This window comes from Saccopteryx leptura, chromosome 11, assembly GCF_036850995.1.
Source record: "Saccopteryx leptura isolate mSacLep1 chromosome 11, mSacLep1_pri_phased_curated, whole genome shotgun sequence".
NCBI lineage: Eukaryota > Metazoa > Chordata > Mammalia > Chiroptera > Emballonuridae > Saccopteryx > Saccopteryx leptura.
Window position 1 is genome coordinate 21,100,301 of NC_089513.1, and position 13,956 is coordinate 21,114,256.

General features: G+C 56.4%; 1 protein-coding gene across 6 annotated transcripts in view; it reads right to left on the reverse strand.

Moving 5' to 3' along the window:
- CTIF (cap binding complex dependent translation initiation factor) overlaps positions 1–13,956 on the reverse strand; it is a 274,127-nt gene that overhangs the window by 75,863 nt on the left and 184,308 nt on the right. The window lies entirely within an intron of this gene.

Below are 13,956 nucleotides of genomic sequence, written 5' to 3' on the forward strand. Positions count from 1 at the left end.
TTCTTTACCCATGTGTTGATGAGGACTATTAACACTCACCTCACAAAAGTCTAACAGGTACTTAGGGTACACCGTGCACACAGCCGGCGCACAATAAATCCCTGCGAGTGACTGCCAACTGAAAGAGAAGAGGAAACAGCGTTCTGGGCCAGACACCGGAAGGCAGCCGCAGTCACTGGGGGAATGAGCTGCGTTGGCCTAACCCCGGAGGTCTGGAAGGCACCCCTGAACAGAGGCTGGGGCCCCAGAGGGAACAGCTCTTGCTCACGGTAGGGTGCCTTTGTGGTAGAGCCGTCATCATAGGGCTTACAACTTCCCTGGTCACCCCCCAGGACACCAAGATGCTGCTTTGGACTGGGAGAGCCTGCCAGCAGGTGAGGCCAGCCTTGAGCGCTGGCACCCCCTGCAGGCCAGTCTGCCCACCAGGTAGGTACCACCTCCACAGACCTGGCCGGGAGGGCAGGGAGGAGCAGCGGGGTGGCAGACACACCCAGGCAGGGCGAGTCTGAGAGGGGTTCTGCTTTTCACTGGTCACCGCCATGACCAGCAGGTAATGAACAGACACCCTGTCTGCCCAGCACGGCTGCTTTAGAATAACAAAGAACTAGAAGGGACCGCTGGAATCACTTCCTATTTTATGGGTGAGGAAACTATCAGAAGGGTGGAAGGCCTGGCCCGAGGTCACCCAGTTAGAGAAAGGCAGGGCTGCACTAAAAGCCCAGCCTCCTGCAAGCTTGGGCGTCTCCTCCTCTACCTGTAACACTCCAGCTTCCAGCTCCTCTACTTCTGAGCGGCTCCCCATCTTCTCTTCCTACCCCCAACCCACCCCTGAACGTGTTCCAGGCTCTCCCCAGTCCTGCCCCCCACCCCGATCTCAAGCCCAAGGCGCCAGAGGGGCTGCAAGAGCCAGACAGGAGTCATGAGCCCTGCTGCCCAGTGGGGAGATGACCCCCCCTGACCAAGGGAGGACACTGAGGCCAGAGTGGGTGGAGCCAGGCAAAATGCTAGCTGGCTTCAGACTTTCTGTCTCCTTCTCCACCAGAAAGTATGTGCTGGGGAGGAGGGGAGGCGCTTCTGCAGGGGAGGGAGGGCTGACTCGTGAACCTGCCACCTCAGCCGCATGTGCAGCCCTGCTTCTGGTTTCCTGGAGGCTCCCGGCTGCTGCAGAAGGGCAGGGACGCAGGTCAGCCCTGCACGTCTGTGTGGACACCCCCCTCCAGGTGGCTGCTGAGAGCAGCAGATTCATAAAGGGGCTGAGAGAGGGGGCACCTAGAACCTCACTCTTGTATACGAGGGAGCACACGGCGCAGCAAGAGGAGGTGGGGAGGGTCCCACTCTCTGCCTCAGTGAAACCCTGGCATCCAGAGCCCCCTGCAGGCTGGCCTGGGCCTCAGACACGATAGCCCTCCCTACCTCCTGCCCAAGACTGATCAGGCCCAAGACTGGCTAAGAGCTTACTATGCTTACGGTAGAAGTTTTAGTTATGGATGAAAACACTCTGGGCCTGAAATAGTGAGAAGCAAGACCCAGCAAACGAATGAGCCAGTGTGGTCCCTGTGGAGCCCCCTGCTGCTGCCCAGACCCCCCGCCAGGCTGGCAGCACGTGACTGGCCTTATCCTACACCCGCTCTGCTGCACAGCTGGGCCCCTCACCCCAGGCTCCTTCCATTGAAAAAGCTTTGCTTTGGCTTCTTCCTCTGGTTTTCCTCTGTCCACCTAAATTCTGCCTCTTCTTTCATGCCACCTCTTCCAGGAAGCCTTCCCCCACTGCCAGCACTTAAAGGGCATGCCCCCTTCTTTGACTTCCCTAAACTGCTCTCTGCTTGAGCTGGTCATGGCCCACCAGCAGGCCTCTGATAGAGGCCAGTAGCCCCTGTTCACTGGTGTTTAGTAGTGCTGAGCATGGGGTTCCTAAGAGGGCCTCAATGCCAGCCCCGGGCCCCTGTGATAGTCCAGCCCAAACCCCAGGCCCATCCAGAACACTGCATCTAAACTCCAAGTCTGAGAACACACTGGGCTTGAGGAAGAAGGTCTGTGTGGGGCCTCTCTTAGGAACCCTCAGTGAAGGGGATTTACCAAGAGCTAAAAGAAAAACATGCTTTTATGAAATCCAGGAGTTCCTCTTGGAGGAGCCTTAAGAGGCACAGACAAAATGAGGTGTGTTTCAGTGGCTTTTAACAATGCCTATTATATCTGTGGTGTAAGCAGGTGTGTGAGACAGGCATTATCACTCCATTTAATAAAAAAGTAAGTTGAGGGCAGCCAGACTGTGAGATCTCTTGAAACAGGGCTAGCAGGTAGATGTTGACGATGTCTGATGCCACGCAGCAGAGTCATCAAGAGGAAGTCTCTGTGGTCTGCAGGGTGGATTCCAGGTGACTGCTTCAAACCCCACGTTAGAGAAATTATTCCTCTAGTCAAATTGGTTTTAACACTCAGAGTAATGCAATGTCTGTCGCCTAACGAGGTCAGTGGTAAGTGTGAGTCCAATACGTAGAGCTCTGTCTACACGCAGCTGCTCCAGGATGCGCTTGTTCCAACTACAGACAGATGTTCATAAGCTGGGGCTGGGGCCCAGCCACCCCTGAACACCATGAAGCCCCTCCCCCCTTCGGGACGGCCTATGGGAGGTGAGGGCATGCACGGTAGCACGGCACCCAAGGGCCCTCTGCTTGATGGGGCTGGGTGCAAAGGATCTGGGGTCACACACACAGAGATACACGTCCTAGCTGGGCACTGTCAACCGCTGGGGTGATGGAGAGGGCAGGAGGCTCCCCAGGGCAGGAGCTCCCCAGGGGAGGGCTGGAGGGGCCGTCCCAGGAGGGGGCTGGTACTGCCCGAGCATGTCTGTCCTGTGTTCCCAAGGGGCCCGAAGCTTCTCTGCCTCTGAACTGGGGTCGGTAAGGGCCACCAAAGGGCTAAGAAGTGAAGGTGGTCCTTGTAGGTGGAACTGGGGTTGAGATGGGGCCATGAGGGGCTGGGACTATTTCTCCCTGAAGACTCAGAACTCTGAGCATGGGCAGCAGGGGACGGAGTCGGTGGGTGTGCAGGAAGTCCTGATTCTGAACTTCGGGTTCTGAGGCCGGTTCCCTGTACTGATGACTCTGAGATTGCCCCAAGAGTTCTGGGGTTGAAGGTGACCCTTGAGGTCCCACAGGTGACCCTTGAGGTCCCACAGTCTAGCCTCTGCTTCATGGTCGAGTGTTATCATCTTTTGGGACAGAGATGCCATCAAACAGGAAAAAGTGTACAGGTAAGAAGAAACTAACTAGGCATGACCCAGGTTTGAAGTGTTCACACGACGCCCATCGATTGGCCTGGGAGCTGGGAGGACCTCTGTCCAATTAAAGGGCCTCTCATATATCCAGGGGAGCTGGAACCCAGCCACCTTGAAAGCCCCGAGTTCAAGACAAGTGTGGACTAATGCTGGGTGTTACAATTGCCCTGTCATCCTATTCCCATGTCCCCCAACCTCCTTCTCCCCATCACCACGCTCACTAACTTCCCAAAGAGTCACCCTCATTCGTGCCAGGCATCCAGAACACAGCCAATGCAGGGAGGTATGGGTGAACAAAACGTGGGGGAGAGGAGTGCCCACCATCACTGGGGGAGCACTAGGGGCCACACTGGGTCGAGCCCTATTCACTCCCCTCACTGGGGGGAGCGCTAGGGGCCACACTGGGTCAAGACCTATTCACTCCCCTCACTGGGGGAGCACTAGGGGCCACACTGGGTCGAGCCCTATTCACTCCCCTCACTGGGGGAGTGCTAGGGGCCACACTGGGTCGAGCCCTATTCACTCCCCTCACTGGGGGGAGCACTAGGGGCCACACTGGGTCGAGCCCTATTCACTCCCCTCACTGGGGGAGCACTAGGGGCCACACTGGGTCGAGCCCTATTCACTCCCCTCACTGGGGGAGCACTAGGGGCCACACTGGGTCGAGCCCTATTCATTCCCCTCACTGGGGGGAGCACTAGGGGCCACACTGGGTCGAGCCCTATTCACTCCCCTCACTGGGGCAGCGCTAGGGGCACACACTGGGTCGAGCCCTATTCACTCCCCTCACTGGGGGAGCACTAGGGGCCACACTGGGTCGAGCCCTATTCACTCCCCTCACTGGGGGGAGCACTAGGGGCCACACTGGGTCGAGCCCTATTCATTCCCCTCACTGGGGGGAGCACTAGGGGCCACACTGGGTCGAGCCCTATTCACTCCCCTCACTGGGGGGAGCACTAGGGGCCACACTGGGTCGAGCCCTATTCACTCCCCTCACTGGGGGGAGCGCTAGGGGCACACACTGGGTCGAGCCCTATTCATTCCCCTCACTGGGGGAGCGCCAGGGGCACACACTGGGTCGAGCCCTATTCATTCCCCTCACTGGGGGGAGCACTAGGGGCCACACTGGGTCGAGCCCTATTCACTCCCCTCACTGGGGGAGCACTAGGGGCCACACTGGGTCGAGCCCTATTCACTCCCCTCACTGGGGGAGCACTAGGGGCACACACTGGGTCGAGCCCTATTCACTCCCCTCACAGGGGGGAGCGCTAGGGGCCACACTGGGTCGAGCCCTATTCACTCCCCTCACTGGGGGAGCACTAGGGGCCACACTGGGTCGAGCCCTATTCACTCCCCTCACAGGGGGGAGCGCTAGGGGCACACACTGGGTCGAGCCCTATTCACTCCCCTCACTGGGAGGAGCACTAGGGGCACACACTGGGTCGAGCCCTATTCACTCCCCTCACTGGGGGGAGCACTAGGGGCACACACTGGGTCGAGCCCTATTCACTCCCCTCACAGGGGGAGCACTAGGGGCACACACTGGGTCGAGCCCTATTCACTCCCCTCACAGGTGTCCAGCAGGCCCTGTGGTTGGTGCCTCATCTGGAACACAGGCCTGTGCATCTTTGAACGTGGATTCCAGTTCAAAAATACTGACTGCTCTCTCCTTCTCGAAGCTCGTGGAGCCCGTTGTGGCCCCTGCACAAGGAGAAGGAACGGGGAAGGAGAGACACAATCTCCTACTGGCCCACACTCCGTATGGTGGGCAGCCCCAGCTTGCAGCCTCTGGACTGCGGGGGTGGTGGCTGGAACACTACTGTTTTATGTGCCCCGGCCGAGGCAGGCTCCTGAGAGGGTGGTGGGGAGGGAGGCCTGCATTGCGGTTTAGAGTCTTGAGGGACAGGCTTGAATCCATGCGTGTTCCCTTCACAAAAGAGACAACTGTGGTCACCTATAACTCCTAATTCTCCAATGCAAAATATTTCCACACACAACATCCTATAACTCATGTCTTCCGGAAGCACAGCCTCTGTCATCCTCTCTGGGTCTCGAGCCTCTTATCTATAACAGGGATGGGTTGCATGGATAATCTGGAGAACCTTCCTTTAGATCTCTACTGTTCTATGATTTTTAATTAATCTTGGGATGCTACTGCTCAAGAACCAACAATGGCTCCCAGTCCTACTGCATAAAGTCCAAACCCGTTTGCCGCTCAGGTTCCTACTTGCTCTACCGTATAGACTGTCTCTGACTCTCCCTTGATTCCAGGTAAGGCAGTAATCCACCATGCCTCACTTGCATCAGCTCTTTGGGTCTTGGTTCATTATATTTCCCTCCAACTTGGAAAAGTTTGGCCGTTCCTAGAAAGTTAAACAAGTTCCAAATGACTCAGGTGTTCATTCCACTTCTAGCTCTGTACCCAAAAGAATTGCAAGAAGGATCTCAACAGATACTTGAATCTGAATGCTCATGGAAGCATTATTTACAGGAGGTGGAAACAATCCAAGTATCCATCAATAATGGCTGAATAGAAAAACAAAATGTGGTATAGCGGTACAGTGGAATATTATTTAGCCATGAAAAAGAAGGACATTCTCACACATGGATAAACCTGAAGGGCATTCTGCTAAGTGGAATAAACTGGACACAAAAGGACAACTATTGCACAATTCTACTTGTATGCAGTACACACAGGGCATGCACATTCACGGGGATGGAAGGTGGAGCGGAGGTTGTCAGGGGCTGGGAGTTACTGATGGTGGCTACAGGAGTTCTGCTTGGGACAATGAGAGGGCCCCAGGGGTAGACGGTGGGTGGTTGCTGTGCTTGGTACCATGGAATTATATACTTAAAAATTGTAAAAATAATAAATTTCATGTTGCATACATTTAGCACAATTTAAATCACCAGCCTGTGGTGGCGCAGTGGATAAGGCGTCAGACTGGGATGAGGAGGACCCAGGTTTGAAACCCAGAGGTCGCCGGCTTGAGCATGGTCTCATCTGGCTTGAGCACAGGGTTGCCAGCTTGAGCCCAAAGGTCGCTGGCTTGAGCAAGGGGTCGCTCTGCTGTAGCCAACCCCCACCTGTCAAGGCACACGTGAGAAAGCAATCAATGAACAACTAAGGTGCTGCAACGAAGAACTGATACTTCTCATCTCTCTCCCTATCTGTCTGTCTGGCCCTATCTGTCCCTCTCTCTGACTCTGTCAAAAACAAGGAAAGGAAATCACCAAATAAGAAAACCAAACCAAACAACCAGTAACGAAACTGCCCTTCACTTTTCTTCTTAACACCGCCTTCCAGGTCTGGCTCTCCACACATGCCTTCCTCACTCCGCGAGGCTATGCAGCTAGGGCAGGCCACCCAGCCCCGCAAGCATCTGTAGGGAACACTCCAATCTCCTTGGGGCCTAGAAGACCTTGGTTGGGCCCAGAGGAGGACCTCGGGCAATCACTCAAGACCCTGCTTTCCTTTGGAAGAATGACCCTCTGCCACCCCTTCCCTGGCCAGGGTCCAGCACTCTCCCTCTGTGGTGGCTTGCAGCCTCCCTGGGGAGCCAGGGACAGGGCAGCGCGCAGCAGTTACATAACCCGCAGGGAGTTTTTTTCCATCAGCCCAGGCGGTGCCGGCTTTCCAGCAGTGGCCGCGGCAGGTAGAGGCGCCCTGTCTGGGCCGGCTGTGCCCGGGCAGGGCAGCGATGCTGTGATCTGGAGCGGCTTAGCATAGCTCGGATTCCCACCGGTGGCTAGGGGCCGGCCCTCACTGAGCTGTGGGGGAGGATCTGCTGTCTCCCACTGGCCTGGCTGGGGTTGGGGGAAGTGCTGGGGTGAGCTGCCAGCCAACCAGGGGTGACCCTCCGGGGCCCGGGACACCCGAGCTGGCCTTCTCCGATAACCCACTTATCTGCAGGCCTGCCTCGGTGTGGCAGCTTCAGACAGGGAAGCGCCCAGCCAAGTTCTATCAGGGGATTTAGCAGGAAAAATGAAGCCAGGGTGAGGGTGAGGGTGCGCGGGGAAGTGGACACAGCCTGGCAAGGGACACAGGTGATGGTGAAACCATTCCTGAAGCAGGTACACTCCCCTGGCCCAGATACGGGAGAGAGCAGACGCTGCCCTCCCTTCTGCTGCCAAGGTTACTGCCCATCTTGGTCCCCACGGAACCGAGGCTTCTGGGACCAGCCACCAGATGCCCACTGAATACCTACTAGGGGCTGGCACAGTGGGAGGAATGCAAAGGTGACTGGGATTGACTGAGAGTCAATGATCATTTTCTTTCTTCTGCTTACTTTCAGATTAAAAAAACCAAAATGCTTTTTTTCCCTCCTGATAAAATCATGGGCTGATTCTGTCTGAATGAACATTCCCAAGTTTCCAAGGGGCTTTAGATGAAGGAGTTTCAGAAGCTACCATGCCCCCACCCCACCCCCCACCCCGAAACTGAACAGAGTGCTCGCTATGAGGCCTTCTAGCAGGGGTCTTGAACAAAACACCTAGACTTGGGAGAGCATCCGCCCCGTGCAAGTCGGGGGAAGAGGGAGGGGCAGGTGGTTAACAGAGACGCACGCACATGGCAGAGCCTGTGTGTGGCATACAGCAGGTGCTCAACAAGTGTTCGTTGAGAAAGAAATGAGGATTGGGAGAAGGTAAAATTCACTCATGCCAAAGTAAGTGTGGGCATCAAGTCCAGCAAGGAGACAGCAGGCTCCCACCCTCTGTGGCTCCGGGCTAGGAGCCTTGGTACACATCGGGAGAAGCTCTCCCCAAACTCCTGTGACAATCAGTCTCCCATGACATGTGAGATACACCGCCAGTGCCCACCCTGGGGAGTGTGCGTGCCAGCTCTGCACGGCCCTCGCAGGACATGACCTTCAGCAAGGGCAGACGACTCACAGGGCGCTCAGATGCCAGCCAGCAGGTGGAGCAGCATTTTTTTTTAAGAGACCTTTGGTGGACCTCCAAAATCACCCTCCGCAACCTGCCCACGGGGAAAGCTGCTTGCCTTGTCCCCTGGCCCTTTGCTTCACTCTCCTGATTTGCAGCAACACTGGTGGGAGCTCGGGGTGGGTCCAGCCCATGGCTCTGCTCGGGCTCTGGAATGGACAGAACAATGTGCTTCTATCCCTGGGTATGCCAGGCGTAGGCCAACAGTAAAATTAGTTTACATGCCTAGAGTGCACGTCGGCTCAGGGGTGGGTGTGCAGAAGGGAGGGAGGAGGTCTGAGCAGGGGGAGAGTGTGCGAGGGGCAGAGCCGAGCCTTGGGGGGGACAGCTGTGGGGTTCATCTGGATAAAGCACGTGGAGACATGAAGGTGTTTCCTTAGACACCCGAGGCCCTCCACTGGCCCAGAAAGCTCAGAGATTGAGAGACCACAGGAAATGCCGTGCAATTATTCTAAATGGATGAATTTTGGAATCCCCACTGATAGCTTCATGAGGCAGATATCTGATTTTCCCAAGCTTCTGACCCTTGTAACCTATGGGGGGGGGGTAGCATGACATGGGAGCCTAGACCTCGGGTGCTGGACTGACTGCCCATTCAGCCCCATTGCCTTGGGGGGGGCTTGTACTATGTCCGGCCACTGTCCTTATCTGTCAATGAGGGGGAGGATTTCTGTTCTGGAACCCACCTTGGAGAGAGGACCCCTACGTTCACAGGCATGGAAGTGCCCAGGAGAGCTGAGAAGCCCATCACACAGCAGAGAGCACAGGTGCCTAAGACTGAGAGCTCCGCCCCTCCCTGTACAGGCACTTAGTGACCGTCCGTCACGTACAGATCGCGATGCCGGGAGCTGGGGGCCCCTGAGAACTCGGCCAGGAGTCCCGTCCTTGAGTAGTTCACAACGTAGAGCTAGTGAGAGCTGCACGGTCAGGCCCTTTTCTCCTTCCCTCTGTAAAGACAGCGTTAGGAACGCTATACTTTAGGTAAAAGTCCTTTGGTTTTCCTGAGACCTTGAGATGAGCAGGAGAAAAGGAGATCCCCCCTTATGACTAGAGTTAGAGGACTGGTCCAGGCCCTCTGCTCTAGCTGGCCAAAGTGGCACCAGGAGAGGGGACGGCCATGTCACACAAGCCCTGAAGATGTATCTTATATTCTGATTTATTGATAGGGGCAGCAAGACCAGAAAATCTTGAGTGTCCTTTCTGGCACTAAAACTCACCATTAAAGTCATTCCCAGAGACCCCACAGGACCCCTAAAGCCCCTGCCACCCCTCGATTGAGTTTCTGTATATCAAAAGCACCAAACCCAAGGCTTAATGGTGACCTAGCAAGAAACTCTGAAGAGTTCATCTGTCTCTAGCCCAAGGTCAATTTTTTAAGGGGCTGTTTTCTAAAAGGTTCTGGCAGAGAGCAATTTATTTTGAAGTCTGGCCCTATTCCAGATTCTGATTTTGCTTTGTCTTTTCCCAACAGCCCAGCTATGTTTACGACTTGGTTGAGATGAGCGGGTTTTTTTTTTTTTCAAAAAAGGTATCGCATCCTTCTGTTAGAGGTGTTGTTGGCAACGGTTGCTAGGGAGAGCTGGGTTTAGTTACAGACACACTGATGCCTGCTCTAATAATACTTTGCTCTGCATAGCTCAGATGCAGACACCTCTTGGCTAAACAGGGCACACACATTTCAACAGAGGAGGGCTGGAACTTATACTACCCAAGCATAGCTCGGCATAGGAGCACACCCCGCGCCCAAGTGGAAGGCTTGGGTGGTGACAGGGCAGCGCTGGGCGGAGGGGGCTCAGGCCTCCCATTCCTGTCATTCCACATGTCCCATAAAAAGAGGCATGCTTATTCTTCACCTTGCCGTGAAACTGGAGCCCCTCCCCATTACCGTACTGCAATAACCGGGTGAGGATCAAGTCAGAGTTGTGGTGATTTCTGTAACCCAAAGCCCCTGGGCAGCCCACATCCTCCTGGAAGTTAGAAATCAAGTCACAAACTCTATGATTCCTAAAACACAGGAGAGCTGCCCCGACAAACATCCGAGGCCAAGGAAAAGGGCCTGGGAGCAGAGCTGATGACAGACAGAAATGGGGTCACTGGGGGAGCACAGGCAGCTCGGGCCTCCCGCCGGGCTTACCTGAAACCTCAGGGTGATAGTGAGGAGCATGGACAAGGGCCTCTGGGATGGTCCAGGCCAGCTTCCTCACTGCACAGAGGAGAAACTGAGGCTGGACAAAGGGATAGGATGTCTTAGCTGCCAAAGTCCCCAGCTTTGGGGTTCTCCTACCAGCTCATCCACATCACTCAGCAAAGAGCCCAGGACCTGGTACCTAGTTCTTGACTCGTTTATGAGATGACAGGCAGGGCCAGCTGGTTTGGAAGTGACAAGGGTGGCACCGTCAGGGCATCTTTGGAATATCTTCCTAACGGCGGTACTCAACCTGCTATACCACAGAATCGCCTTTAAACAAGGGTTCCAGGCCCATCGAAGAGTCTAACTCAGTGGTCTGGGGGGTGGGGCCCCTAATGGATAGCTAGGCTGAGAACCAGCGGCCTAGAGAAAACCCGGTGGCCGAAACTCAACAGTCCCAGGCTAGGTCCCTGCTTCTGCCAATCACACCAAAAAGAGGCTGCGCCTCAGCTGGTGCATCTAGGAAACTGCCCCATCGCCTCAGTCATCGATGCCTCGTTCCTGGGCCGCAGCACCAGCACCATCCCGGAGCTGGTAAGAAACGCAGAACCTCAGGGCCGGCAGCACCAGCACCATCCCGGAGCTGGTAAGAAACGCAGAACCTCAGGTTCCACCCAGACCCACTGAATCCGAGTCTGCACGTAAGTGAAATCCCACGTGATTCTCATGCACATGCAAGTTCAGAATTGGTCTAACGTACACGCTTGGTTTGGCACGTAACAGACATTTAAGAAATGCTTATTTGTAAAGTAGAATTTTAGTTATAAGAACATCACCAAGAAAAAAACATCTCCGACAGAAAGACTCCATTTAGATGTAAAAACTGAAGACTAATTGGAGCTGTGGGATTGGTGACAGGGGTCCACTGAGACCCCAGGGCGAGTCTCTGGCATTGCCATAGCTCCCGAGGGAAGTGCTTCTGGGTTCCTTGAGACGACAATGCTAAGTCTGGTAGAGAAGGGCTAAAGGCCCTTTAACCTCCCCCTGTCCCCATTTCCCTCCCCACGGGGGCTGTACCCCAACTTGGCAGGCAGCCCTCCCACATCTGCCGAGTCTGTCCGTCTGTCCGCTCTCTCAGAGCCCGCCCCCTCCTCCCGTGCCGCGAGCTCCCACTGCTGGGGGCCAGGCGGCAGGAGCGGTTGGCCAGGGAGGGCCACCTCCACAGACAGCTGCTGGGCGCTGTGCTCAGAGGGCACTCCACACCCTGGGCTCCTCCAGCCAGCGTCAGTCATCAGGCTGGGCCTCGGAGCTTGGACGCAGAGGCAGCAGCCAGACCCGGTCCCACGAGGGGTGTCTCAGAGGCCACTACACTGAACTGGCTGGGATCCAGGGGCAGGGGGCCTGGAGTGGAAGAAGCTGAGCGTGAACCCCAGAGGGAGAAGGAGAGGGCGAGGACCTGGGGGCCGGGCCTGGGACTGTCTGAACAAAGGGGCATGAAGCACACTGGCCGGAAAACGAAAGCCGGTGAAAAAAGACACCCCGCGGGTCTTCAGAAGGGAAGTGGGGTTTGATGAGCTTTCTGTACCTGTGAGTCTGGGGTGGGGTGTGGCCACGCCTTACGCTGCCCAGAAAGCCTACTCTAACCCGCCACTTCCTGAGCTGCAGAGAGGAGCCGCAGAGCGCTGGTGGCAGCTTCCTCTGGTCCTGTGAGCAGGGCGTCTGCAGGAGCCGCGGGCTGGTCTCATGCCAGCCAGCCAGCCTGCCTTCCACGGGAGCCCGCAGGGCCTTGAGCAGTGACTCAGGACGCCTGCGTGCCTGGCTCGAGCCTTCGGCTTATGACCAAGGGCTCTTTCCTCGGCTCGTATAAAAGCTGGGGTTGCAGGTGGTGAAGAGGGGGAGACCGGGGTCTAGGGGGGACATGTAGATTTCTAAATACCTGACTCACAAATGCTCCACCCAGGCAAGTGGCAGCTGTGGGAGCGATACCTCTTCTCTGCCCCAGAGACAAGGTGGCATCCGCAGGGTTGACCACCCTATCACTGAGCCGCGGAATGGGGTGATGAGGACCAGGGGACCCAGGACTGGTTTGTGCCAGTGGCAGGTCCGGCAGGGGAGGGTGAGAAGGGAAAAGGCTGGTGTGGGGCCACTCACAGCCTCCCAGGGGCTGGCTCGGCTGCACCGCACGGGACCCCCAGGCCCACACCGAGTGCTGGGCAGCCAAGCACCTTCCTGGTGAAAGCTGCAGGGGCCGAGCCTGGTGGACAGCGTGAGTTGGGTTGGGAAACCCTGTTTCCCAGCCTTCAAGTTAGTACTCTTCTGCACAGTACCCCCATGCGAACTGTTTCTCCCAGCACAGTAATTCCATGAGAAGTCATCAGCTGGGGAGTGTAAAGAGGAAGTCATTATGTTCAGCACAGCCAGACAGGTCAGATTCTGTTCTTGCTGTCCTAAGCCAGTCCACTTTGTGACGAGTGGAGAGGCCAGTGAAGGGCCATGGAACCCCTCTTGTGGGTGAGCATTTGCCAGGACTGATGCTCTGCTGGAGACTGTGTCCAGGTTGCTGTCACTGTGGGTCACTGGAAGAAATGCCTGACCTAGTGGCCCTAAGGTCAGCCGCCCTTCCTGGCTGTGTGTGTCACCCCACGCCCTGTATGTCTGTCTGCCACTGGCTCTGGCTAGGTTGACTTGGATCAGGAAGCCATTGTCTAGAATTCTTGCCCTATCCTGGCCCTTCCTGAGAAAGGACAGAAGCCAAGGCCGAGGGCCGAGCCACCCCTGACTTCCCCGTGTCTGGTGGGACGCGGCAGACCGGCTGCCCCCCGCCGTCACCCTCCACACTCTCCCAGGACATTCCGGCCTGCGAGGAACAGGCTCAACGTGCAAATCCCTCAGGTAATGCGGGAATTCGTCACCAGGGGAGCGTGGGCGATCCAGGAATAGGAACCCGATCAGGGTCTGGAGCCCGAGACACGGCCCTGGCTGGCCAGCGAGGGCTCAGGTTGCAGTGAGCAGGCTCCTCGGGAAGAGGAGAGGACAGAGGGGATGGCGGGAGCCCCGTGGGCAGCATGGGGAGAGGGCTCCTTCCTCCCTGTTCTTCAGTAAAAGACAGCAGACCGTGAGCCAAGTAACTAAGACCAGGGTGACCATCTATCCTAGTGTATACCTGGTATCCAGGCACAATTACGCGTAGACCTCCTCTGACTCTCGGAAGTGGCGGGCTTTGGATGACCCATCGCATGGGTCACCTTGGCTAAGACAGACCTGCAGGTCGCCTCTCCCCGTTCTGGCTTTCAGAACTTCCGAGCTACTGCGTTACTTTCCCTGGACTGGAAACCCAGTTCGTATCTCAACAGACCTAGCATTCAGAGTAAAAGTACAGATGACTTTTCTCCAGTCAAGAGTCCCCAAGGATAGCCCCAGGGCCCCGTGTCGTGTCCCCCGCTACCTACCCCTGATGCCACCAGTTCTGGGGCCAGCAGCTCACCTGCTGCCACCCACAACAGACGAGCAGGTGTCAGTCCCCAGCTCCTCCCTCAGGAAACAGAACTGCTGGGCCCAGTGTCGGTGCCCACGCCCACGCCCACCACGTGGCCACACCAGGGAAGCC